General features: G+C 42.2%; 1 protein-coding gene and 1 long non-coding RNA gene across 5 annotated transcripts in view; one reads left to right on the top strand and one right to left on the bottom strand.

The window, feature by feature from the left end:
- The window catches only part of PDCD6 (programmed cell death 6), a 124660-nt gene that overhangs the window by 72446 nt on the left and 32526 nt on the right, over window positions 1-19688 (top strand). Inside the window, exon 1 of one of the 4 annotated variants that reach the window (XM_039355605.1) lies at window positions 11442-11572. The exons of the other annotated variants lie outside the window; for them this stretch is intronic. The gene's annotated coding sequence lies outside the window, so the exon portion shown is untranslated. Of the gene's footprint in view, window positions 1-11441; window positions 11573-19688 lie in introns of those variants that run through there. 4 annotated transcript variants of the gene reach the window in all.
- LOC120313565 lies at window positions 11507-14674 on the bottom strand. The gene is made up of 3 exons (XR_005558175.1): window positions 12467-14674; window positions 12003-12103; window positions 11507-11531 (listed from the first exon to the last, which is right to left on the bottom strand). It is a non-coding gene; the product is annotated as an uncharacterized LOC120313565 (long non-coding RNA).

Here is a 19688-nt window from a genome sequence, read left to right as displayed (position 1 = left end):
ACCCTTTGTGATTCAAACCGATGCCAGCGATGTGGCCATCGGAGCTATACTATTGGAAAAGAACCATGATGGTGCCCTACAGCCCTGTGCCTACATCTCAAAAAAGTTCACCAATTGCGAGAGAAGATGGGTAGTGTGGGAGAAGGAAGCCTTTGTAATTCGTTGGGCTCTATTAAACTGGTGACACTATCTAAAAGGGAGCAAGATATCTTTCGAGGTATGGACTGATCACAAAAACCTAGAGGCACTGAAAACTCCTCACAAGCTGTTCCCAAAACAAGTATGGTGGGCGCAATACTTTAACCGATTTAACTTCACCCTGAAGTACATACCGGGATAGAAAAACTTTTTAGTTGATGCTTTATCCAGATTACCACAATACAAAAGCCAGCATTAATGAAGGCAGGTTAATGAAGCAATTATATCTACACCGCAGGCTGCTTCTCAACTAACGCCATGGAGAGCCTCATCTTCGAAAGTCCCAAACCCTGATGACCCTGGGGCGAGGAAATTAAAACAGGAACTACTCAACGATCAATGGTTCAAGGAAAATCAAACCTCCTTGATGTGCAGGAATGGTTTGGCTTACAAAGGTGGGAAGTTGTACTTGCCTGAAACCCTCCACCTCAGTGCTCTCCAGCATGGTCACAATGTGAAACAAGCTGGAGACTTTGGATATTTAAAAACACTGCATCTGGTTCATCGACAATTTTGGTGGCCGGGTCTGAAACAGGATGTAGAGAACTATGTCAAGAGCTGTGTTATGTGTGCCACCATGAAAATAATTCCGGAAAAAAACCCTTGACTATTACAACCAGTGGTGGACCCTTCTCTACCATGGGAAGAAATTGCTATGGGTTTTATAGTGGAATTACCTGAAAGTAGGGGGAATATGGTGATTTGGATTGTGATAGATCTATTTTCAAAGCAGGTTTCATTTCATCTCCTGCAAAGGACTCCTGTCAGCCCAACGAATAACCAAGATGTTTTTGAAGCATATCTACAGACTGCACAGCACACCAAAATGAATAATCTTGGACCAGGGGGTCCAATTTATGGCCAGGTTCTGGAGGGGTTTTCTCAAGTTAATTGGCTTGTCACAAGGACTGTTGTTGGATTTTCACTCATCTACCAATGGGGCAGCTGAATCAGCGAACTCAGTGGTGGAGCAGTATCTCAGATGCTATGTGGACTATCAGCAAATGAGCTGGACTGACCTTCCTTTCGCAGAGGTGGCTTACAATAACTCTGTCCATAGCAGCACCGGTTTTATGCCTTTTAAAGTTCCCCCCAGAAAAAGAGTTCAACCCAATATCCGAATATCCTCAGGGACTTCTACTTCCCAAATGCTTGACCAGCGGGTTAGGGGGTGTGTGAGGAGGTATGGAAAAACATGAAAATTGCTCTGAAAAAGGCTTCTGAGATATATAAAATGCAAGTAGATAAAAAGAGGGCTCCCCAAAGATCATTCCAAGTTGGGGAAAAAGTTTATTTATCGACAAAATATTTACAACTTAAGTTGCCTAGTAAAAAGTTAGGACAGAAGTACCTAGGTCCCTTCCCCATCATGAGGATCATTAACCCAGTCACAGTAGAATTAAAGCTTCCCAAACTTCTAGGGAAAGTCCATCCTGTGTTCCTACTGAAACCTTTTCAGGGTTCTATCTTACGACCTCACCCTAAGAAGTCACCTGGGCCTCATAGTAGCTGGACAGACTCATTATGAATTGAAGCATATTCTTGATTCTAGACTTTTTAAAGGAAAGTTATAGTACTTAGTGCAGTGGAAAGGATATCCATTGTCTGAAGCCACATGGGTAAAATCTAGCGATGTAAAAGCCAACAGGCTCATTAGTAAATTCTATGAGAAACATCCTAACAAACCAAGGGGCAACCCCTAACCTTTGATTTTGTTTGTATTGTAGTATTTGTCCTTTTTGTAAGGGGGGGCGGATGTCAACACTGCTAATATTGGATGTTCCTGCTCTGACAACTGATGAAAATGCAGCCATTTTCCCTTCTCCTTTAACATGTTTTTCTTACTTTTAGAATTCAGGTACAGCAGGGAGGTTGGGATGTAAGCTCAGCTAGCCATAATAACGCTGCTGTGGGAACTCAAGGACGAGCTGATAACGTTTTGGCGGGCTGAGGAGCTGAGGAGAAAGCCCGTGCTTGAAGCTAATTGGGGAATGTGTTTTATGGGAGTAGAAATTGTACTTAGTTACTTTGTATCCAAGGGAAGGAAATTTAATTTTTAGGTTCAGTTATGTAGTACCAATACTTTGTTTCCCGAATAAATGTTCTTCAAGGAAGAATTTTTCCTTGAAGTTCTTTTGATGTGTTTCATCTATCGGAACCATGGCACTCACATTAAAACGGTGAGGTAAGGGCACTGTCTGGCAGCCAAGTATAGCAAGGAGTTTTGAGATCTGGCTTGCTGACTCAATTGGCCAGAGTACATCCTTGTGAACTGTTCTTGAAACAGCCTCAATGTTGACCTGTACAATGCCTGCATTGCGAGGGGGCTTCCACGTGGCTCCACGATGGTGCATGCTTGCGGAGGAAGCCAAAATTGACCAAGCTTGAAATAAGTACTGGTCCAGCAGGGCTTGGAAGAAGTCAGCCCCGAGAGGAAGAGAGAAACAGTCAAAACTCAAGCTCAACCAGTACATTCTACTGCTGTCTCAACTGTGGGAAGGAGGGCCATCAAGCAGCAGACTGCAGAACAAGAACCCTGGCCAAAAAGGGAAAGCATGCAACAAGTGGGAAAGCCACCAAGCCACAGCCTCGTGTGAAGGAGACAGCGCTGAGAAACACTGAGGTCAAGGAGTTTGACCCCCCCACACCCAAACGGGGAGGAACTCAAACCCTGTCGAAGGAAGACCAAGGGTTCTCTGACACAAAGATGACCCCTTGGTAAATGGGCCAATTGCACCAGTGATTATGCCTATAGAATTATGCCTCCCTGAGGCTGGGAAGGATGCTCCCCAAAAATACTTGGCATGTATCAGATGCTTCATTAGCCTAGCTTTAGTGGAGAAGTTGGGGATCTGCCTGAGTAGTTTAAAAACCCCAGTCACCTTCTGCCAGCTAGACAACTCAGTCACTCAGATACTTTTGCCACTGTGCCCCTGGGGCTGAAAATGGGAACCCACACAGAGACTGTTTCATATTACTACTACTACTACTACTACTACTACTACTACTACTAATAATAATAATAATAATAATAATAATAATAATAATAATAATAATAATAATAAAGCATTCACAGCTTCTGGAAGTAGGCTGTTCCACTGATTAATTGTTCTAACTGACAGAAAAATTCTCCTTAGTCCTAGGTTTCTTCTCTCTTTGGTTAGTTTCCATCTGTTACTTCTTTTCCTGCCTTCAGGTGCTTTGGAGAATAGCTTGACTCCCTCTTCTTTGTGCATTTGGTTTTTCTTGTCTAAATGTAGAACCTTACTTTTTTCACCATTGAATTTTATTTTGTTAGTTTCCAATATTCGAGTCTGCCAAGATCCTTCTGTATCTTAAGCCTATTTTGTGTTGGCTATTCCTGCCAGATTGGTGTTGTCTGCAAATTTGATGATTTCCCCATCTATCCCCTCATCCAAATCGTTGATGAAAATGTTGAAGAGCACTGGGCCCAAAATAGAGTCCTGGGGCACCCCACTACCCACTTCCCTCCATGGAGATGCAATTCCACACTGACTACGGCCGATCAGCCAGTTATGAATCCATCTGGTAGTGATGCTGTCTAACCCACATTCTTCTATCTTATCAAGTAGCAGGTTGTGGTCTACTTTATCAAATGCCTTATTGAAGTCCAAGTAAATTATATCCAGAGCATTCCTCAGGTCCACTAATTTTGTCACCTTGTCAAAGAATGCAATAAGATTTGTCTGGCATGATCTGTTTTTGACAAACCCATGTTGGTTTTTGGTAATGACTTTGTTTGCCTCTAGGTCAAGGGTCGGCAACCTTAAAAACTCAAAGAGCCACTTGGACCCATTTCCCACAGAAAAGAAAACACTGGGAGCTGCAAAACTTGCACGCGTACGCATGCATGCCGGAGGAAGGGGCTTGACTGAAGAGTTTAATTAAAAAGAAATAAAGGCTGCTGTGCATGAGTTCTCTATCTCCCTCCCTCCCCTCTCTTTCTCCCTCTCTCTTCCTCCCCCCCTCCCACTCTCTCCGATCTGCTCACCTGGCCAGCTGGCCTGACACTGTTCTCCGACAAGCTGACACACATTCTTATTGGGCTGGCTCTCTCCTGCTCTGGGTCTGCTAGTCCTCTTCCCCCACTCAGTGTGTGTGTGAGAGAGAGAGAGAGAGTGAGTGAGTGAGTGAGAGAGAGAGAGAGAGAGAGATGCTGCTTTCTGCTGCTTCCTGCTTCCTGCGGAGATGCAGCAAAGGCAGGAGCTTGTCAACCTTTTGGAGAAAAGTGTGAGGCCATTTTTTTACACACCAAAGAGAGAGGGGGGGAGGAAGTACAAGTGCCTCTGTCTCTGTCTTTCTCCCTGCAAATGGCGGAAGAGGACTGGGAGCCGCAGGAGAAGGCTCCGGAGCTGCGGGTTGCCGACCTGTGCTCTAGGTGTTCGCTGATTCGTTGCTTGATTATCTTTTCCAAGATCTTCCCAGGTATCAAGGTCAGGCTGATAGATCTGTAGTTTCCTGGATCCATTTTTTTTCCTTTTTTGAAGATGGGAACTACTTTTCCAGTCCTCTGGTAGTTCCCCAGTGCTCCAGGACCTTTGAAAGATATAATTCAGTGGTTCTGAGATCACATCTGCCAGTTCCTTCAGAACCTTGGGCTGTAGTCCATCTGGTCCTGGTGATTTGAACTCATCTAGGGTGGACAGATGCTCAATTACCATTTTGTTGCCTATCTTAATTTGTGTTTCTAATTGTTTTTTATGGTACTGTTTTTGATAGGTTGGGCTGTTTTTTTCCCTTTGTGTAAAGATGGATGCAAAAAAGGAGTTGTGTAGTTCTACTTTCTCCCTGTTACTTGTCACCTTCTTGCCACTTTCTTCCACTAATGGACCATTCATTTCCTTAACTTTTTTCTTGTTTTTTACATGTTGAAAGAAGTTTTTTTTGTTATTTTTGATTTTTGTTGCAACCTTAATTCATTTTGAGCCTTAGCTTTCCTCACTTCATCTTTGCAGGGTCGGGCTATTTGCTGATATTCTGCCTGAGTTATGTGCCTCTCTTTCCACTTTTTATACTTGTCCTTTTTATCTTTCAATTGGAGAGTTCTTTTTTATATATATAAAGATTTTATTGGTTTTCTTTTGCATACATATGTTAATTTTTCCAATCAACGAGCTGTCTGGGGTTAACTATGCTAATACATATTCAATTCCTAATCCTTCATTCTTTCCTCTAACCAGCAATAAAATAAGTCCCAAATTTGGTAGTAGTCTGTGTCTTCTTTGTCTTTCAGTCTCATAGTTAATCTGTCCATCTCTGCACATTCCAATATTTTCTGATTATTTCTTCTTCTGATGGCAATCCTTCATTCTTCCTGTATTGTGCGAAAATTATTCTCGCTGCTGTAGTGATGTGTAAAATTAAATATAAACTCTGCTTATTAATCTTTTCAGGCATTATACCTAGTAAAAAAAGTTCAGGTCTAAAATCAACATGTTCATCTAATATTTTTTCTAACCACATATGTATCTTTTTCCAATAAGCCTTAGCTTTGCGACATGTCCACCAAATGTGATAGTACATGCCTGCATTGTGTTTACATTTCCAGCATCTATCAGACATTTTTTTAAAACATTTTTGCTAATCTTGCTGGTGGCAAGTGCCATCTATAAAACATTTTATATAAGTTTTTTTATATGAAGTTGACATTGTTAATTTATAGTTTCTCTCCCATAGCATTTGCCACTTTTCTAGTTCTATATTATAGCCAAAGTTTTTTGCCCATCTTATCATTGTTTCTTTAACTTGTTCACTTTCCATTTCCAAAATTAACAAAAAATTGTACATTTTCTTAATTAATTTCTCATCTGAGGTTAAGAAAATCTTATCAAACACAGTTTGATCTTTATAAAATCCATACATTTTCACATCTTTTTCATATCTATTTTGCATCTATAAATGTGCCCACTATGACAGGTTGATCCCCTGATTTTCCAGTTCTTGCTTAGATTTTAAATTCTCATCAATATTTAAAATATCTCTATGTGCCCATATTTTTTCAAAGTTTATCAAGTTCAGATGTACAAATGCCTCCATCGTTGATAACCACCCTGGAATTTTTAGGTATATTTTAGCTTTAATATTTTCCCTTACTGTTAACAAGGCATTTCTTATAAAGTGATTTTGAAAATACTTATGACCTCTATTTTTCCCATACCATACAAAAGTGTGCCACCCCAATTGTAAATCATGTCCCTCTAAATCAGACATGTCAAACACAAGGCCCGGGGGCCGGATGCAGCCCGCGAAATGGTTTCATGTGGCCCATGAAGCCATCCTGGAAACAGTGAGGGAATGGCCCCCACTGCCTTGGCCCTGGCCCAGGCCATTTGGGAGCCAATGTCCAATTTTGTGGTGGCCATCTTGGCACTTGTCCTGGTGGACCATACCTTGGCACTTGCTCCATTTGCTTCTGCCAGAGACCCTCAGATCTGTCCCACTCCTGCCCCGGCCCCCATTGGCACCCTTGACACGAATGATGTAGAACTGGCCATGCCCACCCAGTAAGCCACACCCATTCCATCCATGCCCACCCAGTAGGCTGCACCCACTCTGGCCACACCCACCCAGCCCCCCCCCGGGCAACCGCAATGCTGATGCGGCCCTCAGTGAAATTGAGTTTAATACCCCTGCTCTAAATATAACAACCTTTTTGTTTCTAAGCATTATCCATTCTTTCACCTATGTTAAAACAGATGCCTGATAATACAATGCCCATTCCGGCAGCTCAAATCCTCTATTTTCCTTAGCGTCTTGTAGTGTTTTCATCTTAATTCTAGCTTTTTTCCCCTGCCAAATAAAGTTCAAAATTAATATGAGTTTAAATCTTGAAAGATTTTTTTCTAAAGTTTTGTCAGAATTATTTGAAATAAAAATAGAATCTTCGGCAGCATATTCATTTTTATTTATCAGAGAGTTCTTTATGCAGCCATGCTGGTTTCTTTTGAGAGCTGTTATTTTTCTTCTTCATTGGTATTATGCTAGACTGGGCTTTTATAGTCTCATTTTTCAAAATTTCCCAAGTTTCTTGAGTTGTTTCCCCCTTGAGAATTCTTATCCATAAAATCCTTCCCAAGCTCTCTCTAAGTTTGTTGAAATTAGCTCTCTTAAAGTCCAAGACTCCAGTTTGACTATGTTCTATTGCTTGTGCTTGCATAATGTTGAATTCCAATATTGTATGGTCACTCCCCCCCAAGGTTCCTGTAGTTTCAACACCTTCTATCATTTCATCCCTTCCTCTCATGAAGAATATGCTAATTCACCTAGCCAAGGGAAGGATTTTTTCCCACTAGACTTGCGGGAAACTTATTACCACATCAGAATCAAAGAAGATGAATGGAAAATAGTAACCCCAGAGATGGAAAGGCTTGGTCTGGTTAAAGAAGTGGAACCCATGGGTAGACTGGAGGAAAGGGTTTTTAAAATTCCCAGGGAAGAAAAAAATCCCACTGGGTGCTGAGCATTGTGCTCTTCCCCAAAGGAGGTCCCAATGGGAAATGGCAGCAACTGTGACAAGAGAGCAAATACCAGACATACCAAAATGTCAGGACTTGAAAGATGTATTTAGCGAGCATGGGTCGGATAAACTCCCCCCACCATCAACCCATCAACTATGCCATTGAGATTGTCCCTGGACCTAAGTTGCCAAAGTCTAAGCTTTACTCAATAACCCTAGGGAGCTAGACTAGCTGCATGCCTTCATCAATAAAACATAGCCCAGTGATTCATCCAGCCAGCCCAACCTAGGGTGGCAGTTGCAGTTTTGTTCCAGGAGAACAAAGATGGCTCTCTTCATCTCTTGATTACCATGAGTTGAACACGGTGTGCACTGAAAACATGTATCCCTTCCCCTCATGAAGGACATGCTAGCTCATCTGGCCAAGGGAAGGATATTTTCAAAGCTAGACTTGCGGGAAGCTAATTACCACATCAAAATCAAAGAAGAAGATGAGCATTAGTTGGTGTCAAGACTGCTAACATCGTATGTTCTTGCTTGCCATATATGAAGAAGCAAACCTGTTTTATTTAGCCGTATAGTATTTCTAGGGTTAATACAGATAGCAGTAGTTTAAGGGGTGAGAAAGTATGTAGTTAACCATAACAATGTCTGAGCACAGTGTGGCCAAGGTCAGCTCAGCTGCAACGGGAGGGGCACCTCACGGTTCACATTAATTGGAGAATGTGATTGATGACTGTAAAATGAAGGAGTGAGTTATGCTTTGTTACAGATGCTTGGGGGAGGGAGGATTCAGTTTCTGGCTTAACTTTGTTAGTGCCGAAGCTATGCAGAATAATAAAAGTTTCTTTTAGAGGAAAAAGTCTCTAAATTCTTTGAAAATCTGCTTTCTTTCGGAACCATGTCAGTTGGAGAGTTTCTGGTGTCATTGCTGAAGAATAGACCCGGGGAAGATTTTCCTCCCCCTGGGTCTGATTTTCGCTTGCCGATGAGTCCGTTCTGGCTGAAAGCTGCCCCGGAGAGGTGGCTACCAAGTAGTGAAGCTTTGGGGACCGCAGGTCGATGGTAGCTGGCTCATTGGAGGCAAAGGAACCTCCAGATCAGCAGAAGAAAGGCGGACCACATTTATGCAATCCGCCATTACCAGCTGATGGTCAGAGATGGAGAAGAAGCTCAGAATGACAACAAACAACTGAGCCGGGTGAGAATGCCATCTTCTTTCTCATGCTTATTTTTGGCAAATAGTTTCTTTACAGCTTGGAGAGAAACCTTTCACCTTTAGGGAGGGGATGGAGTTTCCCTCCCTCCTGAACTTAAGTGGTGGTTTCTGTGCAACTTAAAAACTCTTTATATAATAAAGCTGACTGAAGCTCAAGAGAAATTTGGGAAGGTCCTGTTCTTATAAAACAGTGGTGGCAAACCTATGGCACATGTGCCAGAGATGACACTTGGAGCCCTCTGTGGGCACGTGCACCGTTGCCCCAGCCCCGCCTCCCCTTGCAGCTCCCTCCTCACTAGCAGCCCCCCTGGAGGAGAGTCGCTCCCAGGCACAGCCCGCATGGAGCAGCGCAGCCAAGGACATAGCCGGGCAGCAGGGACAAGACTCCACTCTCGCACCCCATAGCGTGCAAATGATGCTGCGGGGTGTGGGTGGAGGGTATGGCTGCCATGGCGCTGCAGGGCTACCTAGGCCATCTGCTGTGGCGGGCCATGGAGAGGTGCATGGCCCTGCGGGAAGGGCAGGGGTGGAGCAGGCAGGGCAGGAGATGGAGTGAGAGTGGGTTTTCGGCACTCGGTCTCTAAAAGGTTCGCCATCACTGTTATAGAGGCTTTTTGCCTATGTTTTTTGTTGGAAACCCATGGCAGCCTTTACTTTTTACCTTTTAAATTCTATAAACTTTTTTTCTCTCTCTTGACTTTTTTTTCTTTCCCCTTTTAAACATGCTGGGAATGGATACTTTGTGTCACCTGGTGGCAACATTGAGAACTTTTTTCATTTTCTTTTGCTTGGAGCTGATTTAGACTAGAAGTTCATCCTGGTTCATCCAAGCTGGGAATAAACATGGCAACTGCTTTGGGAAGAAGGTTGCAGTTTATTGGAGAGGAATGCCAGACAGGAAGATGGTTCTGGCAGCAAGAGATGTGAAAAAAGGGTCTTCTCACTCACACACACAGACATACTGTAAGGACCCACCCCACTTTGCATCTTAAGAAGACAAAACTCTTGGAATAATTCTTCCAACAGGAATCCTTTATTAAGAAGAAGTGGTTGCAGGCATGCTAGACAGGACTTGGGGTCCAAGCTCTCCCATTCAAGGTTTTAAGGGGTTCCCCAGTAGTCCCACCCAATCACCCCCCCCCTTCCAGTGATAGTTTCAGGCATCACAAATCCACTCCTTTACTCCTTTCTTCCGTCTGGATGGAGACTTCAGATAAACTACATGAAAGGTAAATAGCCCCCTTTGTTATGGTAAGGTTCAAACTCTTTGAGGTTGCAATAAACATATTCAGCTCCTTAGAAGCCTACTGAAGGAAGTGAGGGCCATAAAGCCCCTTTGTTCTCCCCCTTCTCTCCCTCTTATGGCAGAATCCAGAGAAGGCAGAATTGGGATTTTCTATGTTTGATAATTAAAGATGAAATATAATTGGATTCTGACACATACACTCATTTTCTTTGTTCCCCTGGGCTTTAAAGTTAAAATTGAGAGGTAGCCACCTTCACCTTCTTTTCAAAGCAGCCCTTGAGCTCAAACCCAAAACTCCCTTTACTACCCTGGCTCCACATGGGCAGGGTCTGGGAAACCCATCCACAGACACAAGGGGGTCTGTTGCCAACAAGATGGGGCTTACCAGTCTCAGTCCATTGGAGAGGTTAGCTTGGAGTCCCATCCTGGGGTGGCCTCCAGCCATCTGCCTTATCTTCAACCATGGAAGAAATGGTGCCTTATCACTCTGTTCTCATGGCGCTTTCACACCTGCGGATTGGCCTGTTTGAACCGTCTGGATGGACAGCTGGGGGTGGGTTATTTTGGACTCTTTTGACTATTTGATTCACGCAGGAAACCTTCACATCCTACCTTCTATTCCTGCTGTCAACATGTCCCAATAAAAGTTCCTTTTGAAATGATGCTATTTCAAGAGTTCTGCTTCCTTGGGAGGATTGATTGAGGCAGGTCCTTACATAAAGGCTATTCCAGATGAAGAACTTCACAACAGTAATCACAGGACTTTAAGCAGCTAAACAAATACTCTCTTCCTCTTCAAAGCATTTTCATGATTAGAAAAGCTTAAAGATGAGAATAGTCAAAAGAGTTGAGATGAAGTATGATGAATATTTTGCAAAATTCTATGAAGGAGGAAGGGCAATGGAAGATTCATGTAGAAGCAGTGAACTACATGCCTTAAAATTTGATCCAAAAGGCTCTGCAATGTGTTTTATAGAAGTTTTATAAGGGGTTTATATTACATAATATGTTGAAAAGTTATAGAAGCTGTTATAGGCTTAACAGTAAATATATTTTCAATATTTAATAAATATTTCAATAAGTATTATAATAATATAACAGCATAACTAAACTTTGAAAGTTTGAAAATCACTTGTTTAAATAAATTTTGCATTTGGGAAGATCAAGAACTGCTACTTGCATTCACTTGCTTTCATCCTTCCCTGAATTTGTTTTTCCTTTTGTATAGTGCATTTATTTGTTTGTTTTTGTCAAATTTAGGTACCATATGCAAAACTTACTTAAAAGTCTAACAGTTGTTGATGATGGTAACCATGTACTGGACATAGCATGGATGATACTGACGATTTCTTAAATGCTCCTCTTTATATAAATATGGTTCCTCTTTATACCTGAATAAGGGAAGGGAGAACAAACTCAACGAGAAAAGAAGGTAAAATCTTAAAACTGCTCTATCTATTACCCAGAATAGATAGATTAGGCTTTAGCAATTTCCAGAGGGATACATTTGTAGTGTATAGTTTCTGTAAAATTATTTAAAAAATTAAAAGTAAGCAAATTCAATGGGTTCAGTCATAAGTCACAGTGAGGTGGCAAACTATAAGATTGCATTACCATTTGCAGAAAAATCTATACAGATAGTCCTTGATTTTTGACTTGTCTCTTAATGACTGTTTAGAGTTACGATGGACTACCCCAGGGTTACTTACAACTCGGTTTTGAAGTGCCAATGGCCATCCTTTTCACCAGGGTTATGTGACTGCATGTCAGATGCTCAGCAACCACTGTCTGTAATGTCTGTGGTCATGTCACTGTGTTTTTACAAAGTTTCTGCCAAAAACATCTGATAATAATAATTTTACCTGTTAAGAAAGGAACTCATTTGTTGAAGGCACAAATGCAGCACTTTTATTTTCAAATCTTCACTTATCTGAGTAGCCACCTGAAGATTCTGTTCAAACATCTAAAACCAGAAAACAATTAGCTAACATTTCACTCAGAATTAGGCAAGTTTTCTAGACATTCAGATGAACAATATATTTTTTTCCTGCCATTATAATTTGAGTTACAAAATTTTGCTTGTGCTACACGAACACATTATCTACATTTGGGATATGAACAATGGAATAACAATAGCACTTAGACACCTCTTCATAGCTCTCTATATAAGAATCTCTCCAAGAATCTTTAGTAAAACAAATTCAAAAGTTCCAATCTATTTTATATTTTATATCCAATCAGAAGAGTATAACTCTTACCAATACTTTGTATTTTTTTAAAGTTTTTAAATGTGACTTAAAGTATTTACATAAAAATATTCTTATACCTGAAATACAATAGCTGGGAGTGTTGTTTGATAATATCCATCCTGATCTACTTCTGGTTCATTTTCTTTTAGCCAGTCTTTTTTATCTGTCTCCAGTGCTTTTCTTAGCCAGCCTATAATGTTTGACTAGAGAATCAAGAGAATGTTAAATCAAGAGAAAATAAAATTTTGTTAGTACTGAACTGATGCTAGAGATGGTCCACCTGGAAGTGCCCCAGTCCATATGAAGCACAATTCTAATTTCCCATATCTTCATTTATCTTGTCACCATTTTTTACTTTTAGGTAGTATTTACCTATTATTGAAGGTTATCCTGTTTAAAGCCCTAATTAAGCCCATTTTTCTGAGATTTTTTTTTCTTCTGTATAGCCCTAGCTGGAGCCAGTCCACTTTTCAATTCTGTATTTGACTTGCTGGCTTAATCTCAATCAAATTTACTCTTTTTCTGTCCATTTTTAGAGAAATATCATGTTGACAACAGAAGATAAATTCTAATGGGCCTGAAGAAAAACAGGTTTATCTAAAAGGCAAGACAACAGAATAGGGAGCTATATTTCCTGAGCAGAGTTTCTAACTAGGACACTACCAAAAAAGTCCTGCTCCTGCTCAACTGCAGTGTAAGCCAATTTCATTGGACAGATCATGAGCAAGTGCTCTAGAGCGCCCTCTCTCTCTCTCTCTCTCTCTCTCTCTCTCTCTCTCATATTTTTTTTCTCTTTCTCCTTTTAAACATGCTGTGAATGGATACTTTGTTTCACCTGATGGCTACGTTGAGAACTTTTTTCACTTTCTTTTGCTTGGAGATGATTTAGACTAGAAGTTTGGCTGCATGCCCAGACATTTTTTATCTAAGACCTTGAAATGTTGCTGAGAAAAAACTTGTCTTTGGTTTATTTGGCCTCACAAGACAGACTATATTGATAAATAAAGGGTATTTGGAGCCATCTGCTTCTTTGGATTATAATTATTGTTTTTGGAAATATAACAAGCTGTCTTAGAAGAATTGGAAATTAAGAATTTTTTTAACAAGAATTTGGTGGACTATAATTTTGATACTTTTTCTTTTTTCTTTTTATCCTTTTTATTCTGGGAGTATTTTCTTTTTTCTCTCCTTTTTATTATCCTTTCCTCCTTTTTCTCCTGTGGCTATTTTTTACCTTTTTCTTTTCTTTTTATTTTTAACTATTTTTGTGGATTTTCTCTACTATCAATAGGAGCCTATTAGATTAAAAAAGCTGGCCATTTGGCTACCTAGTGGATTACAATATAAGATATAAACACAATGATGAGCGTTTAAAACCTATCTAAACTTGGGAAAAAGGATCTTCCGCCCCTGCCTTGACTTCTGCAAGTCCAGTAGATCAAAAATCAATCAGGACAGTGCTGCAGTAAGAAAAAAATGGACGTTCATCAAAGAGACACTCAGGCAATTTTGCAGGCAATTGCAGCTCAGGCGGCATCCTCGACAAAAAACTATGGACTTCCACTTCTGGATCGCAGCACCTCAGTCATACAAAGAGACCTCTCTCTTTGTCGGCTGTATTCCCTCTGCCGGTAGACCCTTATGTGGGTCTTAAATTGCCCTGGAGAGGCGACTACCATCGAGGAGGCTTTGCTCGGCTGCAGTGGAGCGGCGGCTCCCTCTACAGTCCGAACTAACTCCATAGGGTCGCCGGAGAAGATCAGCCAGTAAAATGGCGATCACTTAGCTGTGCCAGCCGAAGTCAGAAAATCATCTAAGCATAAAGAACCACCTTGGTGAATCCAGGTGAGACCTTTCCTCCCTCTCTCTCTGTCCTGACTATTTGCCTGTAAAAAGTTTTTGATCACTTCCCTATCTTAAGAGTGCAGTTTTTGTCTACTTGGGAAAGAAAGTTTTAAAAGAACTAAAATAATTAAAGCTTTATTGACTACTTGATTTTTCTTTCTGGATACCTGGGGCCTTGAAAAAAATATAAAAAAAGAAATGCTATATTTTTTACTCTATCTATTATATTGGAGATATTGGCTTTTGTTTTTTCTGCTTCCAAAAGAGATACATTTTTACCTATTTGGAAGAAAGAGTTTACAGTCCACTGAGGACATCTTATGGGAAAAAAATCCCATTACAACTCTTTTGCTATTTGATGAATTTGACTTTCAAATAAAGCAGTGGTTCTCAACCTGTGGGTCAAGACCCCATTTGGGGTTGAATGACCATTTCACGGGGTCGCCAAACAACACAGTTCGCCATTTTTTTCTCCTTTTCCTTAGCTGTGCTACTCCCTTTTATTCTATTGGCTTTTGAAAGCCAATAGAATAGACTCTCTTGAATAGAGTCTAATTCTATTGGCTTTCAAAAGCCAATAGGAATTGTCCAGGCTGTCTCTGCACTGCTGAGCCCGCCAAAAGTCCCATTCTGCTAACGGTGCTGCAAGTTGTCTGCAGCGAAGGCGAGTTGTATGGAAGTTTCCACCCCTCCCTGCTGAGCAACTACTAAAAATGTAAGTAAAAGCGGGCCAGGGGTGGGAGGTGGGAGGCCGACGGGCGCAGGGAGGGTTGCTGGTGCGTGTGGGGTCTGGCGGGTGCCTTACCTCCCTTGGGCTGAGCCAGCTGGTGGCCCAGCCGGTGGTCGGCCTGCGCCATCTCTGCCACTTGCCAGCTACACCTCGGCCGGCACAGGGGGCAGCACCACGCATGCGCGGCACTCCCAGGCAGGGAAAGTCCTCGACTTACGACCAGTTGGGTAGTCCTCAACTTACGACCGGTTGGGTAGTCCTCGACTTACGACCGGTTGGGGATCGCGGCATTAAAAAGGTTGAGAACCACTGAAATAAAGGGAAAGGATAAAAGATTTGTAACAGCTGTGATGAATTTGTTTATTAGAATTTTGGAGGTGGATATTTGTTGACCTTTTTGAAATATAGTCTTCATTAAAAGATTAAAGACTATTCTTGATCAAAGACTATTTCACCATTGAAACGGAGGAACCTTATCCACAGCTCGACTATGAACTTATATTGGAAAAGACTTTGGAAACTACAAACTATATGAAAGCTTATATCAAATCTTGGAAAAAAATCAAAGATGATACTAGAGAACCTGTAAGGACCCACCCCACTTTGCATCTTAAGAAGACAGAACTCTTGGAATAATTCTTCCAACAGGAATCCTTTATTAAGAGAAAATGGTTGCAGGCATGCTAGACAGGACTTGGGGTCCAAGCTCTCCCATTCAAGGTTTTAAGGGGTTCCCCAGTAGTCCCACCCAATCAACCCCCCTTCCAGTGATAGTTTCAAGTATCACAATTCCACTCCCTTTCTTCTTTCTTCCGTCTGGATGGAGACTTCAGATAACTACATGAAAGGCAACTTCCCTCCTTTGGTATGTTAACGCTTCGAGGTTACAATAAACACACATTCAGCATTCAGCTCTTTGAAGTGTAAAGAAGGAAGTGAGGGCCATAAAGCCCCTTTGTTCTCCCCCTTCTCTCCCTCTTATGGCAGAATCCAGAGAAGGCAGAATTGGGAGTTTCTATATTTGATAATTTAAAGATGAAATATAATTGGATTCTGACATCCGGCCCCTCTTAACAATAAGAGAGATCCACCTGAAAGAAAACACAAGTATAAAATTTAGTCAGGCTTGTTAGGATACTCTGTGTGAAACTTCTTCAATAGCTTCGGGGCTCTGACATGACGTTTATGGACCCACTCATTTTGTGAGGGAGGGAGGTGTTTCCAGGCAACTAGGTACTGAGTTGCTCCATGATATCTCCTAGAGTCAAGGACTTCCTTTATTTCGAAGTGTTGTTCACCCTCCACCATGATTGGAGGTGGGGGGGGGGATTTTTGGCCGTAGAGGTGACTGATGCTCTCTTTTCAGCAAGCTGCAATGAAAAATTGGGTGTATTTGCCTGAGATTTTTGGGTAATTCTAATTCTACTGTTACTGGATTTATGATTCTTTTAATTGGAAAAGGTCCTATGTATTTTGGTCCAAGTTTTTTACAGGGCTGTAGGGACTTTAGGTATTTTGTAGATAAGTACACCATCTCTCCTATAATGAATGGTGTAGGCTCAACCCTTTTTTTATCGGCTTGTGTTTTGTAAGCCTGCCTAGCTTCATCTAGTGCTTTTCTGACTATTGGCCAGGTGTTTTGTAATTTTTCCATCCATTCTTTCAGCGAGGGGATCGTTGGTTCGTTTGGGGTTAATTCTGGCATGGGGTTGAAGCTTTGACCGGTGGCTATTTGAAAAGGAGTGTAACCTGTGCTGGAGTGGACTGCATTATTGTAGGCAACTTCTGCAAAGGGGAGTAAGTCCGCCCACTCGGTCTGCTGGAAACTAAGAAAACATCTTAAATATTGCTTAAGTACTGAGTTCATTTTTTCAGCCCCCCCATTTCCTTGAGGGTGGTGGCTAGATGTCAGTCCCTGAGTGGTTCCTAAGAGGGATAAAAATTCCTTCCAAAATGCAGACGTAAATTGCACCCCCCTGTCAGAGATGATGCGTTGGGGTGCCCCATGCAATCTGTAAATGTGTTGGATGAAAAGTTTTGCTAAGGCTTTTGCAGTGGGAATCTTTTGGCAAGGGATAAAGTGCACCTGTTTGGAAAACAAGTCTGTGACCGTCCAGACCACAGTATTCCCATTGCTTTCTGGCAATTCCACTATAAAATCCATGGCTATTTCTCTCCAGGGCGCTGAGGGACTTGCCACTGTTTGCAATAGTCCTGGCACTTTCCCTTGCAACCTCTTTGCCGTGGCACATTTTGGACAACTGGCTATATAACTTTCAATGTCCTTTTTCATGGATGGCCACCAAAATTGCCGTTTAATTAAATGTAAAGTTTTTACAAATCCAAAATGCCCTGCTGATTTTGTGTCATGGCAAAGGTGCATGAAAGTTACTCTTTGAGTTGTTGGTATATATAACTTTTCCCCTATCCAAGGCAACCCGTCTTTCATTGTGCACACATTTTTGTTTTTCTGGAACCAATCATCTGTTTCCAAACTTTTTCTGAATTCAATTCCAGTTTGGCTGTCCAGTTGTGGTTTTAATTTGGCTTGGGTTCTTGTGGTTACTGGTGCTGCCAGTTGTGACTCTGCCATTATTGGTCTAGAGTCTGTGGTTCGTGCGCTGTTATATTGGGGCATGCGAGATAGAGCATCTGCCAGGAAGTTCTTTCTTCCTGGTAAATGTTTGAGCTTAAATTGGAATTGGTGAAAATGCTGGGACCAGCGGGCTTGTTTGGGATTGAGTTTCCTGGAAGTTTTCAGGGCTTCTAAATTTTTGTGATCAGTCCACACCTGGAAGGGGATTTTGTTGCCTTCCAGGAACTGTCGCCATGTGAGTAATGCCCAACGTATCCCATAAGCCTCCTTCTCCCATACGGGCCAGCGCTGTTCTGTTTCCGTGAGTTTCTTGGATGTATATGCACAGGGTTGCAATACTGCATCATCATTTTCTTGTAATAGCACAGCCCCCACTGCCACATCACTTGCATCTGCCTGTATTATGAAGGGTTTGTCCATGTCTGGGTGCCTTAGTACTGGTTCGGCAGAAAAAAGTCTCTTTAGTCTCTCAAACGCTGCTTGGCACTCCATTGTCCATGTTAGTGGCTGGCTAGGTTTTACTGAGGATGTTCCCTTCGTTTTTAGTAAGTTAGTGAGGGGCAAGGCTATCTGTGCAAATGAGGGGATGAATTGGCGGTAAAATTTGCAAAGCCCAGGAAACTTTGTAGTTGCTTTCTTGTGCGGGGTGGTGCCCATTCTAATACTGCTCTGACCTTCTCTGGGTCCATTTCAATGCCCTGTGGGGATATGCGATAGCCTAGGTAGTCTATCCTTTCCTGGTGGAATTCGCATTTTGAGAGTTTGGCATATAGGTGAGCGGCTCGCAGCTTCTTTAAAACCGCTCTGACAAGTTTGACGTGTTCTTCTTTTGTTTCGGTAAAGATAAGAATGTCGTCCAAGTAAACAAGGACCCCCTTAAACAGGTGCTCCCTTAGAACGTCATTGATTAATTGCATAAAGACTGCAGGGCCCCCTTGTAATCCAAATGGCAAGACTTTGAATTGATAGCACCCCATGGGGCAGTTAAATGCAGTCTTCCATTCGTCCCCTTCCTTGATTCTCACTCGATAGTAAGCTTCCCTTAAGTCTAGTTTAGAAAAAATTTTCCCTTTCGATAGGTGTGACAGCATGTCTTTCATGAGGGGCAGCGGGTATAGGTTGCTTTCACTGATTGTATTCAGGGCCCTATAATCCACGCATAAACGTAAAGAGCCATCCTTCTTCTCTCTAAAAAGGACCGGGGCAGCCACTTTAGGCTTGGCTGGCTCAATGAAACCTCTCTCCAGGTTTTTTTTTATAAATCTTTCCATTTCCTCCTTCTCCTTTGGGCTCATGGAGTATAATCTGGGCTTCGGGAGTTTTGCCCCAGGCTTGAATTCAATGGTACAGTCTGTGGGTCGGTGGGGGGGAGCTCATTCGCCCTCTCCTCACTGAAGACTTCAGCAAGGTCCCTATATTCCTCTGGTATTTCTGTTAATCTTTTTTCCTCTCCTATGGATGCTTTTTCTATTCTTGATTCTGGTAGCCTCCCTTGGGGTTTTAAGTCCATAGGGTCCCCCTTCGGGAATTTGATTTCTGTCGTCCTCCAATTTACCCAGGGGTTCCATTTTTTCAACCATTCCATCCCTAGAATCATTGGGCATTCCATACCTGGGGTCACCACAAACGTTAAGTCCTCTTCATGGTTGCCCAGGGAGAGGTGTATTGGCAGAGTGGCTAGGGTAGCTGGCACCCCCCCTGCTATGGATCCATCTAGCTGGCCAAATGAGATTGGTTGTTCCAGTCTCCTGGATGGGATGCCCAGATTCCCCACTAGTGTTGGGCTAATGAGGCAGCGGGTGCAGCCAGAGTCTATTAAGGCTTTCACCTTCACAGCTTCGGGCATGGGGGGGATTAATATAGTCACTGTTTTGAAGATGGGTGTGATGCGTCCACTTACCAGGGGTTCGCCTTCCGAGCTGTCATCTGAGGCATCCACCGTCCCTGTGGTGTAGGCTGGAGTTCTTTCCCCTTGGTGAGCAGAGGTGGGGGTTTCTGCAATTTCCATCATTCTCATGGCTGTTTCTTTTGGCTTAGCTGAATACTTTCCGGGTTTGTTGATTGGGGATCTGTCTGGGTTGTGCTGGGGGGCCTTTGAGCTGCATTCTACAGCTCGATGCCCTTCTCT

Source organism: Crotalus tigris, unplaced genomic scaffold, assembly GCF_016545835.1.
Source record: "Crotalus tigris isolate CLP2741 ecotype Arizona unplaced genomic scaffold, ASM1654583v1 scf7180000018697.696732, whole genome shotgun sequence".
Taxonomy (NCBI): Eukaryota; Metazoa; Chordata; class Lepidosauria; order Squamata; family Viperidae; genus Crotalus; species Crotalus tigris.
The sequence above is the reverse complement of the archived record's forward strand: the minus strand, read 5'-3'. Positions and strand labels throughout refer to the sequence as shown.